Below are 11451 nucleotides of genomic sequence, written 5' to 3' on the forward strand. Positions count from 1 at the left end.
CTCTCTCTGTGACTATCATAAATAAATAAAAATTTAAAAAAAACAAAAAAGCAAGGAGAGAAGAGTAAGAGTGCCTGCCTGGCTCAGTTGAAGAAGGTGGTGGCTCTTGATTTGGGAGATCATGAATTTGAGTCCCACGTTGAGTGCAGAAATTAAACTATTTTTTTTTTCAGATTTTATTTATTCATGAGAGACACAGAGAGAGGCAGAGACACAGGCAGAGGGAGAAGCAGGCTCCATGCAGGGAGCCTGATGTGGGAACTCGATCCCGGGTCTCCAGGATCACACCCTGGGCTGAAGGCGGTGTTAAACTGTTGAGCCACTGGGGCTGCCAGATTACTTAAATTTAAACTTAAAAAAAAAAAAAAAAACAGGGGCGCCTGGCTGGCTCAGTCAATAGAAGATGCAGCTCTTGATCTTCGGGTTGTAAATTCAAGTCCCACGTTGGGTGAAGAGATTACTTAAATTAGAAAGAAAAAAAATAAATGGGAGGAGACGATTAGGCTGGTGGCTGGAGGGAATCATGCAGCAGTATTGAAAGAAGAATAAGCCTTTTTACAGTCGGCTCCAAATCCTATCCCATCCCTTTGAAGGGAATCTCTCAACATCATCCTTTCTCCTGTATCTTCAACCTTCCACTGGTTTCCTACCACATTCAGAATAAAATCTCAATTCCTTGTTATGGCCCAGGAATATCTGACCTCTGCTTATCTCGTTGGCTTTACCAATTTGACTTCTTATCTCCTACTATCTCCCTCACTCAACTCCTGGCACTGTGACCTTGCTGTTCTTGCCTCAGGCCCTTGTGAGTTGAGAGAAAATGCTCTTAAGTCTTAGCATGGCTTCTCTCATTTCAAGTTTCTGCTCAAAATCTCACCTCTACATACATACACACGCTGGGAGGACTTTTCTGAGCCTGCTTTTTTTTTTTTAAGATTTTATTTATTTATTCATGAGAAACACACAGAGAAAGAGAGAGAGAGAGAGAGAGAGAGAGAGGCAGAGACACAGGCAGAGGGAGAAGCAGGCTCCATGCAGGGAGCCCGATGTTGGGACTCCATCCCAGGTCTCCAGGATCACGCCCTGAGCTGAAGGCAGGCACTAAGCCGCTGCACCACCCAGGGATCTCCTGAGCCTGCTTTCTTTCTTTTTTTTTTCTTTTTTTAATTTTTATTTATTTATTTATTTATTTATTTATTTATTTATTTATTTATTTATTTATTTATTTATGATAGTCACACAGAGAGAGAGATAGAGGCAGAGACACAGGCAGAGGGAGAAGCAGGCTCCATGCACCAGGAGCCCGACGTGGGATTCGATTCAGGGTCTCCCGGATCGCGCCCTGGGCCAAAGGCAGGTGCCAGGGCAGCCCCGGTGGCGCAGCGGTTTAGCGCCGCCTGCAGCCTGGGGTGTGATCCTGGAGACCCAGGATCGAGTCCCGTATCAGGCTCCCTGCATGGAGCCTGCTTCTCCCTCTGCCTGCGTCTCTGCCTCTCTCTCTCTCTCTCTGTGTCTCTCACGAATAAATAAATAAAATCTTTAAAAAACAAAAACAACAACAACAACAACAAAAAAAAACAAAGGCAGGTGCCAAACCGCTGCGCCACCCAGGGATCCCTGAGCCTGCTTTCTAAAGTGGCAACATTTGGGGTGCCTGGCCTGCTTAGTCTGTAGAGCATTTGACTCTTGACCTCCAGGTTGCGAGTTCAAGCTCCATATTGTGGGTAGAGTTTACTTAAAAACAAACCAAAAAAACTTCTCTAAAGTAGCAACACTCCTCTTTCTTTACTCACTTAATACTAACAATGTTTTTACATATTCATTATCTGCCTTCCCCACTAAAATATAATAAACATGAGAGTAGAAACTGTGTTGTTGGGGCACCTGGATGGCTCAGTGGTTGAGCATATGCCTTAGGCTCAGGTCGTGATCCCAGGGTCCTAGGATCGAGCCCTGTATCAGGCTCCCCGCGGAGAGCCTGCTTCTCCCTCTGCCTATGTCTCTGCTTCTGTGTCTCTCACGAATAAATAACATTAAAAAAAAAAAAACTATGTTGCTTAACTACTGTGTTTCTAACACTTAGAATAATGCCGAGCATTTAGTAAGCATTAATAAATACTTGAGTGGCACTCAAATATTTGAACAAATTCTTGTTCTACTTACCACATTTTATTCAATATGTTTCCCCAGTAGACTGTGAGATCTTTGAGTACAGTGCAAGGACCTTTTTTTAAAAATATTTTATTTACTTATTTATTCATGAGAGACACAGAAAGAGAGAGAGGCAGAGACGTAGGCAGAGGGAGAAGCATTGGGTTCTATGCAGGGAGCCCGATGTGGGACCCGATCCTGGTACTCCAGGATCATGCCGTGCTGAAGGCAGGCGTCAAACCGCTGAGCCACCCAGGCATCCCTGGTGCAAGAATCTTTTTTTTTTTTTTTTTAATTTATTTATTTATTCATGAGAGACACAGAGAGAGAAGCACAGACACAGGCAGAGGGAGAAGCAGGCTCCATGCAGGGAGCCTGACATGGGACTTGATCCTGGGTCTCCAGGATCACACCCTGGGCTGAAAACAGCACTAAACCACTGAGCCACCCGGGCCTGGTGCAAGAATCTTAATCATCTTTCCACCTCCAGCTCTTTGGCACAAGAAAAGGAAAAGGCAATTGTATTGGACATAAAAAGGAGTTGATTTCCAGGGGCACTTGGTAGGTGATGGAATTAGGTAGACTGGATTAGGGAGATGAGAGAAGAGTAACCATGTGAATAGTGGGAGCGATTCCAATTAATAGAGAACACAGGCAGGTTTCTAGAAAGTTCAATCTTAGGATGAGCTTGAATTGCCTGTGGAGCATATAGGTGGTTATTCTTTGTATTGCAAGTAATTGGAAAGCAGAGTGTGAAGCCTGGAAGAGAAGGGAACTGATAATTCCCATCCCCGTGCACCATGGTTTTGGTCCTTTATGCATCTAACTTAGGGTTCCACCCTGTCAGCCAGTTTGCATCACATGAGCATGGTTTTTCAGTCACGTACTTCAGTAGCAGAATAATTATAAATGCATATGCATCTCTTGGGGGTAATATTCTAGAGGCATCTCTGTAGCTCTTGAAATCAGACTATGACAGTTCTCCATGTCCCACACCATGCTTCTACTCTGGCTTTAGCAGAAGTCAAATAGGAGCTCTAATTCTGTGTCATCCTGGAGAGATTTTTTTTTTCTCCTGCTCCCCTCCAACACCTTACCCTGGCAACAACTCCATTTGCTTTGAGACCATTGGCATTAATCGTACTATGCCTTTGTCCTTATTTTCATTAGTCACCTTAAAAAAAATCTCCCAAATTGAATCCATCACCCACATTCTAATCCTGACATAGGTTACTACAATATCTTTTTAAAATCGATCTCTCTTGGGACGCCTGGGTTGCTCAGTGGTTGAGCATCTGCCTTTAGCTCAGGGCGTGATGCGGGGAGACTGCTTCTCTCTCTGTCTCTCATGGATAAATAAAATATTTTAAAAAATAAAAATAAAACTGATATCTCACCATTCTCTATTTCCTAAAATCTCATCATGTCCTATGTGAAAAATCCTCTGTCTCTTCAACCTCTTCTGGAAATGTTTCCTTTGCCTTCATAATAGCCTTCTAACAGAAATCTGGTTCTCTCATGGTTTTCTTCCTTGTCGGTCTTCTCAAGTGGGGGACGACTACACTCCTCTGGATGAGAGACAAGTGTTGGCCAATTTTGGACCATTCTTACTCTATCCTAAAAACCGTAGATTTTGAATCTTATGCTATAAAACAGTAACACTCAGGGCAGCCCAGGTGGCTCAGCAGTTTAGTGCTGCCCAGGGTGTGATCCTGGAGACCCGGGATCAAGTCCCACGTCAGGCTCTCTGCATGGAGCCTGCTTCTCCCTCTGCCTGTCTCTCTCATTCTCTCTCTCTCTCTCTCTGTGTGTGTCTCTCATGAATAATAATAAAAAAGACAGTAACACTCATTACTCCTCTTTTCTGTAGTTACCTATAAATTTTGGTTCTCACCAACCTGTGCCTAGATTTTAGATCTCGAGTCATGGTAACTTTCTCATTACTACTACTCCTGTTATATTTTGGATGCCTACACATGTGTGTCTTTATCTCTTTCCACTTTTACCTTTCACCACCTCCTCACCCAGTAAGTCCTTAAACCTGGGATCAATCCAACCTCTTGTCCCTGATACCTAGATAAAGTCATGTAACTCTTGCAGACTAATAACATTAGAAATTAAAAATAACTGGTATTAGACTTTGGAAAATCTTTATAATGAAAGACTTACCTGAAGCATAAACTTGACTGGAGAAGACATTATAAATAGATTTTTAATAAATGCTGTGAAGGAAATAATATGCTATCATGAGGTAAAGGGGCAAATGAGGTAAGATGGTGTGAGATGCCCTCTCTAGGGTGGCAGAGATCTGCAGTAAACTGAAACCTGAAAGAAAAAAAAGAAACTGTATGTTTCTTTTTTTTTAAGATTTTATTTATTTATTCACGATAGAGAGAGAGAGAGAGAGAGAGAGAGAGAGAGAGAGAGGCAGAGAGGCAGAGACACAGGCAGAGGGAGGAGCAGGCTTCACGCTAGGAGCCCGATGCAGGGGACTCCAGGATCGCGCCCTGGGCCAAAGGCAGGTGCCAAACTGCTGAGCCATCCAGGGATCCCCTGTATGGTTTTAATTTGTACTCTAAGTAGGCCCAGTACTCAATGTGGGGCTTGAACTCATGATCCTGAGATCAAGAGTCACCTGCTCTACTGACTGGGCCAACCAGACAACTCCCCAAATAGAACCTTTTGAAGAGCAAAGATGGTTTCATGCAGAAAGGATGTCAAATGTAAAAAGCCCTGAGAAGGGTTGGCACTTTGGAAATGGTGGAATAAGGACCTTCAGAAAACCACTCCTCCATAAAAGCAACAAGAACACTGATCCAAATTGTCAAAATCAGCTTTTCCGGAACTCTGAAATTAACTAAGGTTTGCAACAATCCAAGGAGACCTTACTCAAGAATAGCAGCTGAGGGGCACTTGGATGGCTCAGTGGTTGAGCATCTATCTACCTTTGACTCAGATCATGATCCCGGGGTCCTGGGATCAAGTCCTGCATGAGCCTGCTTCTCCCTCTGCCTATGTCTCTGCCTCTCTGTGTGTCTCTCATGATAAATGGATAAAGTTAAAAAAAAATAGCAGCTGACTCTGGGAATAGTGATCTTTGTTGCTTTTTAATTTGCCCTAGTCCCATCTTCTTCCCCTAGTTCCATGGAGGCTTTGAAAACCAGTAGCCGGGCAGCCCTGGTGGCGCAGCGGTTTAGCGCCGCCTACAGACTGGGGTGTGATCCTGGGGACCCAGGATGGAGTCCCGCATCAGGCTTCCTGTATGGAGCCTGCTTCTCCCTCTGCCTGTGTCTCTGCCTCTCTCTCTCTCTCTGTCTCTATGAATAAATAAAATCTTTAAAAAAAAAAAAAAAAAAAAAAAAAAAAAAAAAAAAAAAGAAAACCAGTAGCCTTTCAACTATGTTAGTTGTGAAAAACAGCAGCCTGACCAGCAATTGGAGGGGGAAGATGGGTCTCGAGCTCCCCAAAGCCCCATCACTAAAGAATCATCACCATGGGACCTGTCTGGCAGCTTGCTGAAAAGCTCCATTCTCAGTGCTTGTCTTTATTTGACCTCACTCACAGTTCACTCTGGAAACAGCCCTATCCCTAAGGGTGTTTGTAAAAAAAAAAAAATCAATCAATCAATCAGGGGCAGCACAGCTGCTGAGGTGCCATTACCAGTTGGGGCTAAAAAGAGGCTGACCAAAAACCCCCAAAATCAATAAACAAACTGAAAAGGAAAAGCAGGGGAATGTGGGGATTGGGGAAACTCCCACATATTCCTGGGAATTTAAAGGCCACATGCATGTTCAGGGCTGAGTACATACCCAGAAGACCTGAGAAGACCCTAATATTGGTTATTTGTGTTTTTTTTTTTTTTCTCTAATTTATGATAGTCACAGAGAGAGAGAGCGAGAGGCAGAGACACAGGCAGAGGGAGAAGCAGGCTCCATGCACCGGGAGCCCGATATGGGATTTGATCCCGGGTCTCCAGGATCGCGCCCTGGGCCAAAGGCAGGCGCCAAACTGCTGCCCCACCCAGGGATCCCAATATTGGCTATTTGTAAGATACAGCTGATCTTGGAGCTGCACAAGCAAAAAGTGAAGGTTATACACCATGGGCAAGTGGGATTTATCCCAGGTTTGCAACATTGGTTAAACATCTGAAAATCAATTAACATAATACACTTTGTTAATGGCATGAGAAAAAACATATGATCACTTCAAAATACAGAAAAAGCATTTGACAAAATCCAATAACCTTTCATGATAAAAACACTTAAACTAGAAACAAAATTGAACTTCCTCGGGGATCCCTGGGTGGCTCAGCGGTTTGGCGCCTGCCTTCAGCCCAGGACATGATCCTGGAGTCCCAGGGTCGAGTCCCATGTCGGGCTCCTGGCATGGGGCCTTCTTCTCCCTCTGCCTGTGTCTCTGCCTCTCTCTCTCTCTATCATAAATAAATAAATCTTAAAAAATTTTTGAACTTCCTCCATTTTGATAAAGATTATCTACAAAAAACATAGCTAGGGATGCCTGGGTGGCTCAGCGGTTAAGCATCTGCCTTTGGCCCAGGGCATGATCCTGGAGACCCCGGATAGAGTCCCATGTTGGGCTCCCTGCATGGAGCCTGCTTCTCCCTCTGCCTGTGTCTCTGCCTCTCTCTCTCTCTCTCTCATGAATAAATAAAATTAAAAAAAATTTTTTTTGAACTTGTAGCTAAAATCATACTTTTTAAAGATTTTATTTGAGAGAGAGAGAGAGTCCCACATCAGGCTCTCTGCATGGAGACTGCTTCTCCCTCTGCCTCTCTCTCTCTCTGCATCTCTATGAATAAATAAAATCTTAAAAAAAAAAAAACTATAGTAATCAAACAGTCTAGTATTGGCATAAGGACAGACATACAAACAAATGGAATAGCATTTAAAGTCCAGAAATCAACTTTCTATCCTGAAACCATGGCCCAGTTTTGTCTGTAACCTTGGAGAGAAGGTTCTGGTGCAAGTGAAAACTACAGTGACGGGGCAGCCTGGGTGGCTCAGTGGTTTAACGCCGCCTTCAGCCCAGGAAGATCCTGGAGACCCGGGATCGAGTCCCACATCGGGCTCCCTGCTGGAGCCTGCCTCTCTCTCTCTGTCTCTGTGTGTCTCTCATGAATAAATAAATAAATTAAAAAAATAAAACTACAGTGACTTACTCTAAGCCTTAATGACCCAATTGGCCACATTTCGGCACTATGCCAAGGTTCAGCTGGTTCTTCCAACCCCCACTGAGATCCCTACAGCTATTTAGAGCTTGAAAAAAATAGTCAAGAATGGTCAAACTGGGTCCTTCAAACAGCTCATAGTTAAGGAAGCTCTGCTGAATGGCTTGGTGGCCACCAAGGTGTGGATGTGATTTTTATGTTGGTGAGTTAATAAACAAGCAAGGCACTATTGGGATAATGTTTGAAGATCAATCTTTAACATCTATTTATATTTGGTTTATTATTTGAGTGTGCTTGGATCATCTGTGATCAGACAGGTATTTGAATAATGTATCAAAAAGAAAAAAGTCCAGAAATCACTCCATACATCTATATGGTCAATTGATTTTCAACAAGGGTGCCATGTCAATTCAATGGGAAAACAACAGTCTTTTCAACAAACAGTGCTATTAAAACTGGATAGCCACATGCCAAAAAGTGAATTCAGACCCCTTACACCATTTACAAAAATTAACTCAAATTGGATCAATGATTTAATTTTAAGAGCTAAAACCATAATATTCTTATAAGAAAACAAATCTTCACAGGCTTGGATTCAGCAATGGAATGTTAGATATGACACCAGAAGCACAAGGAGCAAAAGAAAAAAGGTAAGTTAGATTTCATCAAAATGGAAAACTTCTGTGCTTTCCTGGGCATTAGCAAGAAAGTGAAGGTAACTCACAGAATGAGGGCAAGTATTTGCAAATCATACACGATAAGAGTGTAATATCCAGAATATATAAAGAACTCTTGGGCAGCCCAGGTGGCCCAGCGGTTTAGCACCGCCTTCAGCCCAGGGCATGATCCTGGAGACCCGGGATCGAGTCCTGCATCAGGCTCCCTGCATGGAGCCTGCTTCCCCCCGCACCCCCCCGTCCTGTGTCTCTCATCAGTAATTAAAAAAAAAAAATCTTTATAAAAAAAAATGGGCAAAGGACTGAATATACCCAAGAAAATTGAAAACCCAGGCCCAGACAGAAATTTGTACACAAACGTTCAGAGGAGCATTATTCCTGATACCAAAAAGAAGCAACCTAAATGTCCACCAGCTCACGGATACACAGAATGTGGTACCCAGAATGGGATATTTGGCCATAAAAGGGAATGAAGCACTGGACCAACATGGACAAATCTTTTAATTTTTCCAAGTAATCTCTACACCCAATATGGGGCTTGAACTCAGGACCCTGATAACATGTCTTGAGCCCAAGGCAGACACTTAACCTACTGAACCACCCAGGCACCCCAGTATTATTCCATTTACTTAAAATACCCAGAATCGCAAGTCCATAGAGAAAGTACAGATTAGTGGTTGCCTGAGGCTGGGGGGAAGAGTTGAGTGGGGGGTACCTGCTAACAGGTACTTGGTTTTCATTTTGGATGAAAATATTCTAAATTAGTGGTGATGGCTGCCCAATTAATTTTTTAAAAAATAATCTGAGAGTGAGAGTGAGAGCATGAGCAGAGGAGAAGGGCAGAGGGAGAGGGAGAAGCAGACCCCTGCTGAAGCAGGGAGTCCGATGCAGAGCTCCATCACAGGACCCTGGGATCATGACCTGAGCTGAAGGCAGATGCTGAACTGACTGAGCCACCCAGGCGCCCTGAGGTTGCCCAATTAAATGAATATATCAAAACCACTGAATTTATAGTATATGAATTTTATTTTTTAAAAGATTTTATTTGAGAGAATGAGCAGGGGAGAGGCAGAGGGAAAGTGAGCAGCAGACTCTGTGCTGAGCAGGGAATCTGATGCGGGGCTCAATCCCAGGACTCTGGATCATAACCTGAGTCAAAGGCAGAAGCTTAACCCACTGAGCCACCCAGGTGTCCTTCCTGTGAATTTTAAAAGGGTGAATCTTATAGTATGTGAATTATATCTCAATAAAGCTGTTATTTAAAAATAAACAAGGGGGGACCCTTGGGTGGCTCAGCGGTTTAGCGCCTGCCTTTGGCCCAGAGCGTGATCCTGGAGTCCCGGGATCGAGTCCTGCATCGGGCTCCCTGCATGGAGCCTGCTTCTCCCTCTGCCTCTCTCTGTCTCTCATGAATAAATAAAATCTTTTAAAAAAAAATAAACAAAGGTAGTCCAGGTGACTCAGTGGTTTAGCACTGCCTTTAGTCCAGGGCATGATCCTGGAGACCCAGGATTGAGTCTCACATCGGGCTTCCTGCATGGAGCCTGCTTCTCCCTCTGCCTCTCTGTGTCTCTCATGAGTAAATAAAACCTTTTTGGGCAGCCCCAGTGGCACAGCGGTTTAGCGCCGCCTGCGGCCTCCGGCGTGATCCTGGAGACTTGGGATCGAGTCCCACATCAGGCTCCCTACATGGAGCCCGCTTCTCCCTCTGTGTCTCTGCCTCTCTCTCTGTGTGTCTCTATGAATAAATAAATTTTAAAAAATCTTAAAAATAAAACCTTTTTAAAAAATAAAAACTTTTGGCATACTCAAGAAATAAAGGCCAGTGTAGCTGGAGAACAGTGAGCCGTAGGAGATAGTGTTTACTCGTCCAAAAATATATGTTGTATGCTTACCATATGTTCTAGACATTGTGGCTACAGTATTGAACAATCTTTGTCCTTGTGTGCTTAAATAGCTAGCACTTAGATAGCATTTATTAAATGTGAGACATTGTACTTACTACTTTGTGTATGTCAACTCAATCTTCCTAACACCTCTATGCCAGTATTATCCCCATGTCACAGCACAGAGATGTTAAACCCACATAAAGTTCTACAGTCACAGAATGATGTGTGGCTTCAGAAGCTGGGGGCTTTTAACCTCCAAACTGTTCTGCCCAAACTGCATTCCAACTGGACCAATAGAGCAAGGAGCTGACCAGGCCACAGTAGGACATTCTGAATTTATCTGTTGTGTGAAGGGATGCTATTAAAGGGCTCGAAGCAAGGGATGCCTTGTAAGGATGTCCCTGGCTGGTCCTGTTTGTGATGCATAGTATTCCAGGGGAGGTCTGGTAAGGTCTTCAAGTAATCTCTCCAATTCTGTGAGGTGGGTTTTGGTAGCATTTCACAGATAGGGGTGGGGGTGGGGGGAAATGTTAAGTATCTGGAAGCTTTTAAGGCCTCAGAGCTAGTGCCAGCTTTGTGAACTTGATTCAGCTGAAAAAAATTTTTTCAGCTGAATTTCTGAACCCAGGTGCCATAGTTGGTTACTGAATGGCACCTTCCACTCATTAATGAGGCAGAGACTGTGCCTGTTTTACAAATGAAGTAACTGAGGCTGGGAGAGCCAGGGCCTAGTCTGTTCAACCCAACTCCTCTCTAGAGTTTCTGCAGTAGCCCATACACCCCATGCGCCCCACCCATCTTCCGGGGGCCTTTCTAGAACACACATTTGGTTGTGTGGCAGGTTTCAGTAGCATATTACTATTCAGAGAACTAATGTTCCATGACAATCTGGAATCCTCCAGCTCCCAAACTGTCCATCCTCTATGCTTGGTTTCTCTTTTTTTTTTTTTTATGCTTGGTTTCTTAGTCCACCTGGCAAACTTCTAAGTTTTCAAGACCTTCCTGTACACCACTCAACAGACGGATTTTTTTTTCCTCTTTATTGCTAGACAGTGTGTAAACACATAAAATACCAGGGAAGGAAGAGATCCCAAAGACTTTTTTTTTTAAATTATAAGACATAGTGCATGACCCAAGGGCATGGAAGGCAGGCCAGAGTCAGCAGACAGCTGGACTAAAGGCTCCTTCCCTCCTCCCAGAGCCAGGACGAGATGGGGCAGGGCGGGGGGCGGGGGGCGGGGGGGCTCCACCAGTCGCCAGTCCACATAGGCAGAAGGCCATCCAAGGGAAAACTTTCTACCAGTCTTCTCCTCCTGGAGAGAGGGCAACACCCAGGATAAGTAAAAGGGTCTTTCCGTTTTCTCGGTTGTAGCCATCCAAGGAGCAAAGAGGAGAAGAAAGTAGTGTCCTACATCACTTTGACCCCCCTCCCCAGCTGCCCCCATACTTGGCATTTACCAAAGCCTGTCCCAGTTCAGACCCTGACTAGACCCACCAGGTGCCCAAAGTTTGCTGGGGAGGGAAGAGGAGGGGAAGAGGCTAGGTG

Source organism: Canis lupus, chromosome 15 (genome assembly GCF_003254725.2).
Source record: "Canis lupus dingo isolate Sandy chromosome 15, ASM325472v2, whole genome shotgun sequence".
In the NCBI taxonomy this organism is placed as follows: domain Eukaryota; kingdom Metazoa; phylum Chordata; class Mammalia; order Carnivora; family Canidae; genus Canis; species Canis lupus.